Genomic DNA, 13,426 nt, shown 5'->3' with positions numbered 1-13,426 from the left:
TTGTCAGCCCTGATAAAAGCTAAATTATTCTAAGTGAACTTCTACTGGTAGATATTGTTTATTGGAATCATATATATTTGATTTTTTTTTACAGACATTATAGAATGTAAGTACCATATTTTTTTGGATTTTAAGTCACTCCGGAAAAAAAGTCGCATCAGTCAAAAAGTGTCAAAAAGAGGAAAAAAACATATAGAGGAAAAACTAACATAAGACTAAAAATTGACATTTAATCTGGTAAGGCAACTTGTTCAATTACACAATTGCTCCCACAACAGATTGAATAAGAGAATAACGTGGAGCATACCTGGGAGGTTAAAGTGGATAAATTAGCATAACAAGCTAGCAACTCCAACTAGCAAGTTACCAGCAAGGTTCTTGCCAGCGCATTTCGGCATGATGGGTCGTTGTGCTGAAAGTTGCCAAAATTACGCTGAAATTAGACCATGAGCGCAAGGGTGCTATGTGCTAAGCTAACAGTACAACGCAGATCTTTAAGAACAATAGAGAAAGCTCAGCAAAGCTCTTGAACATGCATCAGCGAGTGCCATTTGCTCGTCCCTAGATGACAATTTAAAGCATGTAAGCTTACATAGTTGTAAGGCATGGCCAGGTGAATATGGTTATCTCTGATTGGTCCACGAAGAGCATAAAGAAGGGTTCATCCTTGTATTTTACATAGCCATGTAGTGAAAAGGCCTTTTATGGATGAGAAAATGAGAAAAAGTACCACTTTAAATGCTCACACGAAAGGAAACTTGTGTACCCAAGCAGAACATTCTCTTTCTTTCTTTCAGACAGCAACGTATTTAAGCGAATAATAGCTGGTGCAAATGCTACAGTTGAAAATAAAATAATGGTACAATTATTACTACTTAGTACTAGCAGCACAGGAATAGAAACTGAAGCTAGACGCAGGTTAATGTTGGAGTGTGTCTACGACAAACACAGTCCTCCGCTCTTGCATTATATCCAAAAGCTCACAAGGTCATTGAAAAAGTATTTTCAATAAATAGCTTATTTTTATTTGACATTGAAGATGGACAGAGTTATTGGATTATGTTTGACTCACAAATAGCTGATACAGATTACAGTTACATGGTTCCTGAGTAGCTGTTCATAACAGCAGCAAAGTAACAGACCAGAATCTGAGTTTTAGCAATGAGAAAGCATTTAATCTCCACTGCAAAAATAAAAAGGCCAAACAGAACAGATCATATTCTAATATGTTTAAGCAATGCTCTGTGTAAAGGTGCTTTTCCGTTGCCGAAACCTTTTCGGGAACCAGGGTCGTTTTATGGAGGTATTTACTCCCCATTATGTTTCCATCACCAGATTAAGTACCTAACTGGCTGAAATGGGTAGAAATCTTTCCCAAAAATGGCCCTGGAAGAGAGAAGTAGGACCTTTGGGATCAACCCAAAACTTAAGATGGAGCTTTGTAGTGAGAGGATTGTAATAGTTGAATATGTCCAGCATGTTGTTTTAGTCTACTCTCAGCTTATACTAATGTGCAGTTCATTTGTTTTATTATCTTGAAACTAGATGACATAAGTTCTCTATTTTGTTTGCAAACAAAAGCTTCAAACCTAGCCACCCATGCCTAATATCAGTCTTTTACATAGTTTAGATTCAAATACAGTTATAAAATCCTGCCAACCTTAATGGAAATATTTAATTAAATGAGCAGCAGCCTTTTGCTCTTATCATCTCCACAGAGACTGAGAAAGAGAGAGAAACACCTTCATCAAAGGGTGATTTTAGAGCTTTTAAGCAGTAATGTTTAGAATATTTTACATTTGTCTTCTGAAAGCTAGATTAAAGCATTCAAAGCTGTCCAGGGTTGTTGATCATTCAGTGATTTTGGTTTGAATGAACCAGATATGCTGCCATAACCACTTTATGTGTATGTGTGTGCTTATTCTTCCTATGAGATAACTCACAAGCTTAAATTATTAAAGATCTGTAGATTATGGCAAAATTTATCTGAGCTAAAACCTTTTTAATTCAAACTGCTATGAAATGGTCCTAAATTATATCAGCTTGTAATCACAGGCACACCTCTTTTTTTCTTTCTTCTGCAGCAAGGAATGAGAATAACCCAAGCTAATATGAAACACTTTGAGATTAATGCTGCATTGGTCTGCTTCTACTGTTTTAAATCACATTTTGGAGTCCACTTTTGCAGTCTGCGGAGATCTGTGTTCCCAATACGCAGCTGCATTCCTGCAGGGGGAGAAGCTGCTCAGCATCAAGGAACGTAATCTATGTAAACGGCCTGGTTTTACACTCCCACACCCTGCAGTTGAAATGCACCCCTTAATGACCAAAGTTGATAAAACTTTCAGGAACCCATAGTTGAAGGATGCCATTAAATGACGTTAAAGAGTAGATGACAAATAATTTTTGTTTATTATTTTTTATGCTGTTTTGAGATAATGGACGTTGGCTGATAAATTCAACATTTGCTATAAGTATTTCAGTTTTTTTGTTGTTGTTTTTTTTTGTTTTTTTACACCAAAACTTCTGTAAAATTCCAGTAGTGAGAGGCCTAATCCTAAATTAGCAGGTGAGTCAGAAATGAAGATTTAGGTTTTGAGTGTGAAAATAGGTCATTCTGGGTCAACGCTGCTCAACTTCCATAAGCTGTGGTCTTGGTAGGGCAATGTCTGTGGAAAAAAAGAAGGAATTAGCCTTTTTCACTGTGTGAAAGTAGAGCTGATGGCAGTTAATCAGTCTCATTAAGATAATCTTTGTGAAGGCTTAATCCTGCCTACAATGGCTGCAATATGAACTATTTTATCTCAAATAGTGTGCATTTAACTTTCAATGATAAAACGTTAGTGCACTGATGTTTAACAAAACACATTTTTATTCTATTTTAGGTTTGTTCTATTTTGAGACAACTGAAACAGCCTTCTTGCTTGTCTTCTTTTCCTCTTTTTCGGGAGTCATAAATCTAGTAAAGTATTGTAAGAAGCTTGTGGAAGCCTACCCCAAACCCTTGAACTCAAATCATACAAATCTTAGCGTATATATTATTTTGCTATGTATTCTCAGTCATCCAGGACATGACAGTCCTAAGTACTTAAAGTCTTGTATGTTTGACTACATCTTATAACCCTGTTACTTCCTAACATATTCAGAACTGAAGAAGCCTTTTAGATGAGAGGTGAAATGTCCTTAAGACACAAAAGTCCTGTTTCCATCTTTTTTTATTTTATCTATTTTTTTAATATTTTTCAACGCTGTTCAAGGCAATGAAACGTAACAAAAATATAACATCAATGGAGGGGGCGGGTCACCTTACTTTTCTTATATGACCTTGACTGGTTTTTCAGTCTAATTGATGGTAGGTCCTTCCTTCTTTGCGTAATCAAGCCACTTTCTCCAGTGTTGTTCGAGGTGCTTGGACTTTGTCTTTAGACAGTAGGTCATTTTCTACATAGTGAAGATATCCTCTGCTATTGTTATCCACTGTGTCAGGCACGGAGAGTCACTTTTCAACCCTTTCCTGGTAATCGCCTTTATAGCAGCCACTATCAGGGTTTTGAGAAGATGGATGTCCTTGCTTTGTATCTCTTTGCGCTCAAGCCAGCCCAAGTATACAATACGTGGGTCCTCGGCTATCTTGTAACCTACTACATTTTCCAGAGCCTGAACAACTTGGTCCCAGTAGGTTTGCATTTTGGTACATTGCCAAAATACAGTGTTTGGTGGTCACCTGTCCACATTGCCTCCACCGTTGTTGCTGTGTATGCAATCATTTATTTTATAATTGAGGTATTTTAAAATAACACATCAAAGTTTTCCAGCCAAATTCCCTCCTGCCTCTGGAGCTTGTGGAGGATTGTTGAGTGTTGCACATCATTTATCCAATTAAGGAGTCTTAAGTTTTACTCTTGGTCTTTTCCCTGGCCAGACACATTTGGATAACTATTTATTCCATGTTTTAAACTGAGATTCTGGAATCTTAATGGTAATGATAGGAAAACATATAGCAGCGTGAGTCGTATATTCATCTTTACTATCCCAATTTTTGAGCCAAAATCCAATACTAATTTTGACTATTTAAAGAGATCCTTTTTTTTATCTTGTTGTTAATTATAAAATACTGTATTTCCTGAATTTTGTCCAAGTCCTGCGTAAGTGTGACTCCCAAGTAATTAATTGATTTATTTTCCGGTTTAATGTGCATCTTTACCTAATTTTAGGTTTATAGTTAAATGGTAGTATCTGTGTTTTTGAGGTATTAACTTTATGCCCTGACATCTTCCCGTAGTCCTCCAAGCTTGAAAACAGCATTGGAAGGGTTACGCTGGGATTCTGTAGGTATATAATTATGTCATCTTCAAAACACTCAATTATATTATTTTCTCCTGCAATGTTAACCCCCTTCAGCTGCATGTTGCCTTATGGTTTGTGCAAGGGGTTCTATGTGGATTGCGAATAATGGTGAGAAGCTGAGGTAGCAGCCCTGATGTGTGCCTCTAAACAAGGTTGAAGCTTCCCCCGATGTGCCCATTAATTATAATCCTGGAGAAGGGGTCTTTATATAGTGACTGAATAGATCATATGATTTGTTTATTTAAACCTTATATAGAAAGGGCCACAAGACCCTATCCAATGCTTTTTTTGCATCCAGGCTAATCACAGTTGCTGCCTGTTTGTTTGGTCGACAATGTGAAGAGTACGACTAATGTTGCCCTGTGTTTGTCTTTCCATGACGAAACCTGATTGGTCATTATCAGTCAAGTTGGGTAAAAGGTGCTCAAGTCTTTTAGATAAAATGAATTGAATGAATTTCTCCATTGTGAGATCAATAAAGTTAATTAATTTATTTATTTAATTAATTATTTATTTATAAAATGGAGGTGAATAATTTATAATCTGCATTTAGAACAGAGATTGGGCAATATGACTCACAAAGTGTGTTATTTTTGCCTTCTTTTCCAATAACAGCGATTAAAACCTCTTTCCAAGACGGGGATATAAATGGCATTTTGCAGCATCCAATCTAGCATTGCTGGGTGAGGCCCTCTTTAAAAATTCTATACCACTCATTGAGAAAATCATCTACCCCTGGGCCCTTGTTTGACTTACCTATTTCTTTATTTAGTTATTTATTTTATTATGGTAGGGTTAATTCTTAATTTTGTATTTTTCCCAGTGATGGCAGGTCTAGCAATTGTAAGTATTCCTCTACATTTACTGCATTGTTTGTGTCCGATTGTGTGTACAAGAATTCGTAATATTCTTTGAGGACAGTGTGGATTTCGTCTAAGTTGTTTGTCATCCTATTCTTTATCAGGTGTTTTGTTATCAACCCCTTTCATTGTTCTCTTTCTAAATTTCTCCAAGTTGCAACTAACTTATCATATTCAACCCTCTTTTCCTTCTTCAAGTATGCTGTTCTTGAAATTAGTTTTCCTCTCATTATTGCTTTAATAGTGTCCCACAGTATGGTGGGATCTACATAGCTGTTTTGGTTATCAATTATACAATCTTGTATATCTTTCTTGATCTCTTTTACGGTACAGTTGTTATTTAAAATGCCTATGTTTAGTCTCCATTGAGTTTTCTATGGTTTGTTCTCTAGGTTAATGGACAAATAAATAATGTTATGATCTGATAGATCCGCTGTTCCAGAACATTCCTTTACCATGTGTCTATCTGCTTTGTTCATTAGGAAGTAGTCGATTCTGGAGTGAACTTGGTGTGTGGCTGGGTAATGTGTGTAGTCTTTTTTTTGATCTGTGTAGATCTCTTCAAACGTTGTCTGTTTAATTAAAATGTTTAGGTGTTTTGATTTTGTGGATCCTGTGCTTGTGATATCCATTTAATTATTTGAAACTGTGTTCCAGTGCCCTGCACAGGTTAAAGTTCCTTCACTTCTAGAGGCTATTCTATGAAATATATTTTTCATTCCCTTTTCACTTTTTGGTGGTGCATAAATGTTTATTAAGGTGATCAAATTATTATCTAAACGACCTTTAATTTGGATGTAACTGCCTTCTTTGTCTCTTTCTTCTTGTATTAAGTGAGTTTGAAATCAGTATAGCCACTCCTCTTTTAGGGGGATTGTGTTGTCAAATTGGGAGAGAAATTTCTTGAGTGTCTGTCTACTCCATGAGGTGAACCCTGTTTCCTTCCTTTTAAGCCCTTTCTTTATTACAACATCAAAATTATGAATTTGGAAAAAAGTAAAAACTACAAAAAATCTCTCTTATTACTGTGGTATTTGACAAATATAAAAAAATTACATTTTATGTTAAATTACTTAAAAGTGGAACAGTTTAGTTAGACTTAAGGTCAGATGGTAAGAAAAAGTAAGGTAATCTATTTTACATGGTAATTGGTGAGACTCCCTAATTATATCTCAACTAGTGTAGTTTTGTAAAATTGTTGTGTGGAAAAAGAGATCTGCTCTCACAGAATGTGTAAAACTCTTTTTCTGTACAAATTGGTTTAACAGAGTAAATGTAACACCTCAAACTAAATTCACCTGAACTCTGAGATCATTCAGTTGTCAAAGATAATGGACGCACAAGAGAAACGGTGGTTGTTTTACACCAGAAACACTTAGTACATGTTCCGTAGGGTCTGACTGTGAAAGGGCATTCTTACGAGCTGTTTACCCTTTATCCAGCTTTGGACTGAGTAGCAGGAATGGAGAAGGTCAATTTACTTAACCTTATCTAATTGAATGTTGTCACTGGATCAAGGGTCGCCACATTCCACACAGGCAGATCAAACGTCTTACAGCAAAATCAAAACAGTTGGCTGGCCTACATAAGTTAATCAGGGTTTTCGGGTTTTATTTTAACAAATTAGAAAGCATTATCTAGACTCTGGCTGTATAACACAGAAGACTGTTGTAAGCAGTCTTTAATTACACACATTACATTTAATGCAGTTGGGTCTAATCTTTCAAGCGGGCTCTCTTTTCCTCCTGATTCATAGCAAAAATGTAGTTGATCTTCCTGCTTCATTTTAACTTATGTTGTGCCACCACATTCAGTTTATGGTCTACAGTTTTTGTTTTCTGTAAGTCCAATTTATTCCTATTTCTGCTGACAGAAACAAACATCGAATTGCGGTGGCTCATCCCACCACTTAGTTTATCAGAGTCACTGTCTGTCTGGGAGCCATGCATCTGTCTTTCATCTCTTATTATTGCTGCTCCAGCAAGTAAGATCAATCACCACCTCCTCAATTCATTAAAGTTTGGTTACTGATTCATACTCTGCCAGTCCTCAAGCTGCATACAGACTAACCATCGTTTATGCAGATGCTGACTAGGCAGAGAAGAATACTAAAGCATGTTGGCTGAAGTTCTGTACCAGTAGCCAAACCAATATGTGTTTCATTGCTTGAGTGCCCCTTAGAAAACACGTTGTGGGCGTGGGAAGGGAATAAGAGCCCATTAGCTTCTTCACAGCTCAGCTGGTGCGATGTTCCTTCTCTCTTGTAACGCCTCTTGGCCCCAACAGAATCTCCCCCACCTCTACTCCCCTTCTTATCTTGTGCTTCATAAACATTTTCCCAGGTCATGCTGTTGCCCAGATCAGTTTGTGTACCCACAGTGGCTAAGGCGTTGTCACACACAATTTGCCAGCACACTCGTCTACAAATGATACAGAAGGGAAATTTAGTGGGCAAAGCTCCTTCCCAAATAAACCAGCAATGTGTTTGATGAAAAGGAGAGGACAGAGTAGTCTCTCTATAAAAGAAGTTGGAAAGTTCGAGTTTTTAATTTTTTTTCTTTCCTACTTTTCTAATTTTGTTTAAGGCTGATTTGATGATTCTATGTATGATACAATTCAATAAATTAAGCTAACGGTAATTACGGGTGTCTGGGTGGGACAGCAATACCAGTAAGTGAGATTTCTCACATCTGTGGCAGAGTAAAAAGTGAAGTAATTAACAGAATCATTCAATAGGAACCAGACTGGGGGAGTTAAAGGTGTTAAGTAAGACTCCTTCTAGTATGATATGTAGCACAGACAAAGTTCCTTAATGTCAAATTTACTCAGATAAGTGTTTAATTCCCATACACTTAGTGAAGCTAAATGTAATGCAACTAAGCTTTTTTTCTGTCTGTATTTAAACTTTCAATCATAACAGGGAGTTTGGATATTTGAGATTTGATATTGCTTAATTTGTGCAAAGCTTAAACCTGTTCTGGATTTATCCTACATATGCAGGGCATAGGGATAAGTGATACAGCTTGTCACCTAGACCAGTCAATGAATCTCCACCTCTTATAATAATAATTTTTCTCGTACCTTTACCACTACTCATGTCACTCGATTTCCCTTTTTTCCCCAAATTATAAAAGTGGTGTCATTAATGCACATCTTTCATTTTGATTGTGTACAGTTGCTCTGAATATGTTCAAACTGCCACATTAATGTTTGACAGACGCAGAGAATTTCCGTACTTGTTTAAGTAATCTACACTTTGCTAACCCCAGTGAGACAATGTGCCTAAAGTAGCTTTGTTTAGTTTTTGTAGATAATTGCTAGAGAGAGTGGGTGTTCAGTATCCGGCTTTATGTAATTGAGATTTTATGCTTTTTGCCACTGATATGAGACAACAGGGTCATCCCTTAGTAAGCAGGTTACAGTCTCTTGGAATAGTCCATGCCCTTGCTGTGTTGTTTTCTCACTTTTATTTACAACAGTAAAGCATGTCAACAAATATAGTCATGGGGAAATAAAGTACGCCCCATTCATTCATACCATGTAGAGCTGCTTTAGCAGCAATAAGTTGAAGTAGGCATTTTCTTTTACTTCATTACAGTCACATCCTTGTGTTGGTAATGTTTCTTTACTGCTTTGCTTTAGTTTATTGAGGTTTGAGGGAAGTTTCTTATGCACAGCTCTCCTAATGGAGCAGTGAGTACAATCTCACCACCAGGTGGGCTGTTGAGCACTGGCTGTAGACCAAAACAAGGTGTGTGGCAAGCCACGCCTCTCTCTCTCTCTCCAAAATCTTTCAGTTTTACATTTTTTGTCAAAATAAAGAATGCCCTGAATGTAGGCAAAGATCACAGTGGGCAGCTTACAAGCCCGCCGGGCTGCATTGAACAATGCTAACTGTGTTAGCTGGGCTACCAGCTACTCTCCTTACATAAACAGTAACGCCTGGTCCATTGCTTGTCAAACTCCAACATTGAATCAAATCATCATAGCAACACAAGTCTAACAAGACTGTAGCACCAACAAAAACAAACATTTGACTTCATGCTGTTACTCACCTGCCCAGGAGGAGAAAAGCTAGCTCAAAGTCAAACTGGAGCTGCTTCTGCTCTTGATATTCTCTCCATCTTGGAAATGCTAGGGCGAAGTTGATCCTTGTTTTTTCTTGTCTCTTTTGCCAAAAAACTTTGTTTTTTCTATTTGTGTGTGGTAATACTGGATCCAGATGTCTTCAGGTGAAAACATCAGTAGCATTTTAAGGGCAGGGAGTGGCTAAGCTCTGAGTGGCAGCTGTTCACACGGACATACATGGATTTGTGCCTGACCCAGCTTTGTAAACTGGAGACCGGAGAACAACACAGAGAGATGGTGTGAGACCGTAGTCCATCTAAAAATATACCATTAGTTCTTCACAAAACAATTTTTTACTTATTTCCATTTAAAATAATGACATTTCGCTTATTGCTTCTTTAAGGTTTCACTAAGCATTTTAAAGTTCCAGTGTGTAGGATTCTGGGTTCAACTTCCACAGACTGCCACTGTGGGTCCCTGAGCAAGACCCTTTACTCCTGATTGTTCCCCGGGCGTCTTACAGTGGCAGCCTGCTGCTCCTCATGGGGATGGGTTAAATGCAGAGAACAAATTTCATTGGAATGTATTTTACAATGACAATAAACATGATGATGTTTATTATTTACACCTGTCTTTTGGTGCGCTAGTTGTTTCTCAAACAATTCCCTTACCACCCCTCTATAAGGGTATGGATCAGAATGGAGGGATGCATGGGTTTGATAAGAGTCAACATCAAAAGTAGGGTAACCCTTTAAAACCAAGTACTACAGCAGCTAAAATGATTTCTTAACTGTACCCCTCTTTCCTTTAGGAGGGCAAAAAGAAAAAAAAAATCCCTTACCCTAGACCATTAAAAACTTTACTTAACATTCTTTATTAAATGGGTATCTGCTTAAACTGCAGTGAGCAACATGCACACAGCTCCACTCAGTGAAGTTTAGTACACACAACACCTTGAATATAGGTGAGTACTAAGTAAATACTATCTATCTATCTATTTATCTATTTATCTATTTATCTATCTATCTATCTATCTATCTATCTATCTATCTATCTGTCTATCTGTCTGTCTGTCTGTCTGTCTGTCTGTCTGTCTGTCTGTCTGTCTGTCTGTCTGTCTGTCTGTCTGTCTGTCTGTATTCTTGTTCAAACTCAAAACCCTTGACCCAAACTATTATCTTTTTACATCAAGATTTATCCTAAACACTTGTACCGTAACAGCGGTTAGGAATTGTGCCTTTGTAAAAATGATCTCAAATGGCTTCTACATACAGACAGAAATTGCGTTCTGTTTTTCACCCTCTTTCCTCTTTTTCCCTCTTGGTCTTTCATAGTCTTCACCATATGCTCTGTTTTTTCTTTTTAGTTCTTAAAACTAATACAGCTTCCCAACCCCACTTAACCTTTCAGTGCTTGCCTGCCAGGTTGGGCAAGAATGTTAATGGAAGCTGTCATTGAGAACTTATATGAGAGGTGATGGGAAGCACCAACCAGGACATCATCTAGTGACAGAGGCTCTGGCCTTGTGAGAGTTATGGCCGTTTGAGTGCAAAGAGCATCCTGCACCCTTGCCGCCCTCAGCTTCTTCTGGTAACCTGAGCCCAATATTTTTAGGACCTTGGAAAGCCTTGTGTGACTGGCCATCCTCACCCTAGCCTAGGTTTTATGGCTAGTTGTCTTTCTCTGACTTTAAGGACCCTAACATTTGTTTTCTTTTTTCTCCATCATACCATGTAGCTTAGAAATGGACCCAAACAAGTGCACTAATGACCTTAATTTCCTGGGTTGTGTGCTGCTGACAATTATCCTCACTTGCTATATCTGATTATTGGCTGCCTGTTCAATCTGTTTGCTTTTCTTTAAGCTTGTGCTGTAACTCTAACCTTTGTTTTAAATGTATTTCTCACTCAGCCTTATCTGCAGCGTCAGCATTCTTGGGTTACCAAAGCCTTTGGCATTCGTTGGATTTATTTTATTCTGAAGATATGAATAGAGGATTTGAATGTGGGCTCTGCTCAAAGGTGTTAAGGGTGTCATTTGGAAAGATTTTTGACATCTAGATTTGTGTGATATCTGAGAGTAAAATAGAGTAGGCGTGCCACACAGCCAATGTGTTTATTACTGAAATTAATTAGGAAAACATTTTAGAAAGAAATCTGATCCTGTGTTTTGAAAGCTGTTGCTAATGTGTTTCTGTACCCAGTGTGTATTAACTCAACAAGCTTTCAGGCTGTACAACTGTCTGAACTGAGATGAGGCCTGACACTTTGCCTACAGGCTACACCCTTTCTTCAGTGATGCTAAGCTCCATGTCGAGGTTGCAGACTTTTCTCCAAGGTTTAATGCCTCAGAACCCCCTGTCAACTCCCTGGGTCACTGCACTCATAAGGCCTGCTTCCCTGGTATGTTTGGGAAAAGAAGGCAAGACTTTTCATATAATTGATCATATCACACCATATGGCTATACTTCAGCTGACAGGTCATCACTGTTTGCACAAAATATTAAGGAGTCTGTGCACCGATTTAAAAAAAATATAAAAAATTATTTATATGACTGAAAACAAAATTGTTAATCTTTAATAATTAGAAACTAAAATGCAGCTAGTTTTACTGATTAGCAGTGAACTTCTTTATATTGGAGACAGATGACTCGCAGTGGTGACCCCTGAAAGGGAAGAGCTGACTGAACTGAAAATGTTTATATTATAATTTATTACAAAAGTTTTTAGAGGCAGTTATCGGCTACTTAAGATAAATGCAGTCTTCTGTATAACTTTAAATCGCGATCCGGAAATGGCCCTTTTCAGAATCTCTGCTGATATTGTGGTGCAACTTTATACGGGTAATTGTACTGTCATTCATGCTGGACCTAACCTCAGACTTTAATAGCGTTCACCCCAATATCTGGCTTGATAGGTTGAGATATTTTGATTGGTGTATTATTGCATTGCAGTGGTTTTCGTCACATCTATTCTGATCATTCCTTTTGTGTGACTACTACAAATTATAGATCCCCAATAACTCAACTTCTTTTGGTGTACAACAGGGTTCTGTTTTGGGTCCCATTAATTTTTTCTGGTTTACATGCTTCCTCTTCATCATATTTTGAGGCCTTTTTAAATAAGTCTTATTTTACTTCCTCACAAGGTTTCCAAGCTGCATATCTTACATAATTACTTAGACTAGTCAAAATGTTTGAGGGCTGAAAATTTTCTCCAGTTTAAGGAAGAAACAAAGGGTTATCCTTTATTGTGCCAAGTCTTCCATCAGGAACTTAGGGGTAAATTGTGACTCTGGTTTTACCTTAGATGTTCATTTGCTCTTTGTTTTTCTCATGTTTTTACCACTTCCAAAATGTTGTATATGTTTGATAATCAGAACTAGAAGTTGTTATTCATGCATTAATTTTTTTGAGACTGAAGTATTGCAACTTATTTATCTGCCTGAACAAAACATCTTTTGACCTTCTCCAGGATGTACAGAACACTGCTACCAGGCCTTTGACCAAATCATAGCAGCTTCCTCACGTCTCACTTGCTGCTTGCCTGTCTACACTGGCTCCCCAGTAACCTCAGATTACATTAAATGGTCTGAGTTCGGACTTTTTTGGATCATCTCAGAACTTTTAAATCCATATGTCCTTGGCAGGTCCCTGAGGTCATGAGACCAGGGCCTGCTGGCTGTTCCAAGACCTAGGCTGTAAACTTGAGGCGGTTTTTCAAACACAACTAAAAGACCATCTTTTTAAAATTCCTGTTGCTTAACTATATGGATGTGCTGATGTTTATTTTTTCCCTATTTTATAGCATTTTGGGATGTACGCCTTGGAAGGTGTAACATACTTAACGTTTTATGTACTTGTAAATTTAGACTTGTGTGTATGTTGCCGTTTGAAAGTGTATGGTGTTTGCTTTCTCGGTTCTACAGTACTTAATTACAGACTTTGCTTGTCTTGCAAAGAGCAAAAATAAATGGTAGATGAGTATTATTCTAACAAAGAAGGGAAGGAAGATCTTGTGACAGCTTTATACTGTCAGTGGAAGATATAAGGACTGCTGAATGAGTGCTTGGTTTTAAATTGTCACTGTGGGGCTGTGATTTTAGACAGGCGAGGATCTCTGGCCAGGTGGTAGCATTAAATTCACTCTGCC

General features: G+C 37.6%; 1 protein-coding gene and 1 long non-coding RNA gene across 2 annotated transcripts in view; one reads left to right on the top strand and one right to left on the bottom strand.

Moving 5' to 3' along the window:
- The window catches only part of LOC118557447 (vacuolar protein sorting-associated protein 13B), a 167,330-nt gene that overhangs the window by 110,771 nt on the left and 43,133 nt on the right, over positions 1-13,426 (top strand).
- LOC118558664 overlaps positions 2,612-13,426 on the bottom strand; it is a 41,255-nt gene continuing 30,440 nt past the window's right edge. Inside the window, exons 2-3 of the long non-coding RNA XR_004928420.1 lie at positions 9,263-9,542; positions 2,612-2,669 (exon numbers count right to left, since the gene is read on the bottom strand). This is a non-coding gene — a long non-coding RNA (uncharacterized LOC118558664). The remainder of the gene's footprint in view (positions 2,670-9,262; positions 9,543-13,426) is intronic.

This window comes from Fundulus heteroclitus, chromosome 3, assembly GCF_011125445.2.
Source record: "Fundulus heteroclitus isolate FHET01 chromosome 3, MU-UCD_Fhet_4.1, whole genome shotgun sequence".
Lineage (NCBI taxonomy): Eukaryota > Metazoa > Chordata > Actinopteri > Cyprinodontiformes > Fundulidae > Fundulus > Fundulus heteroclitus.
This window is presented reverse-complemented; position numbering and strand designations above follow the sequence as displayed.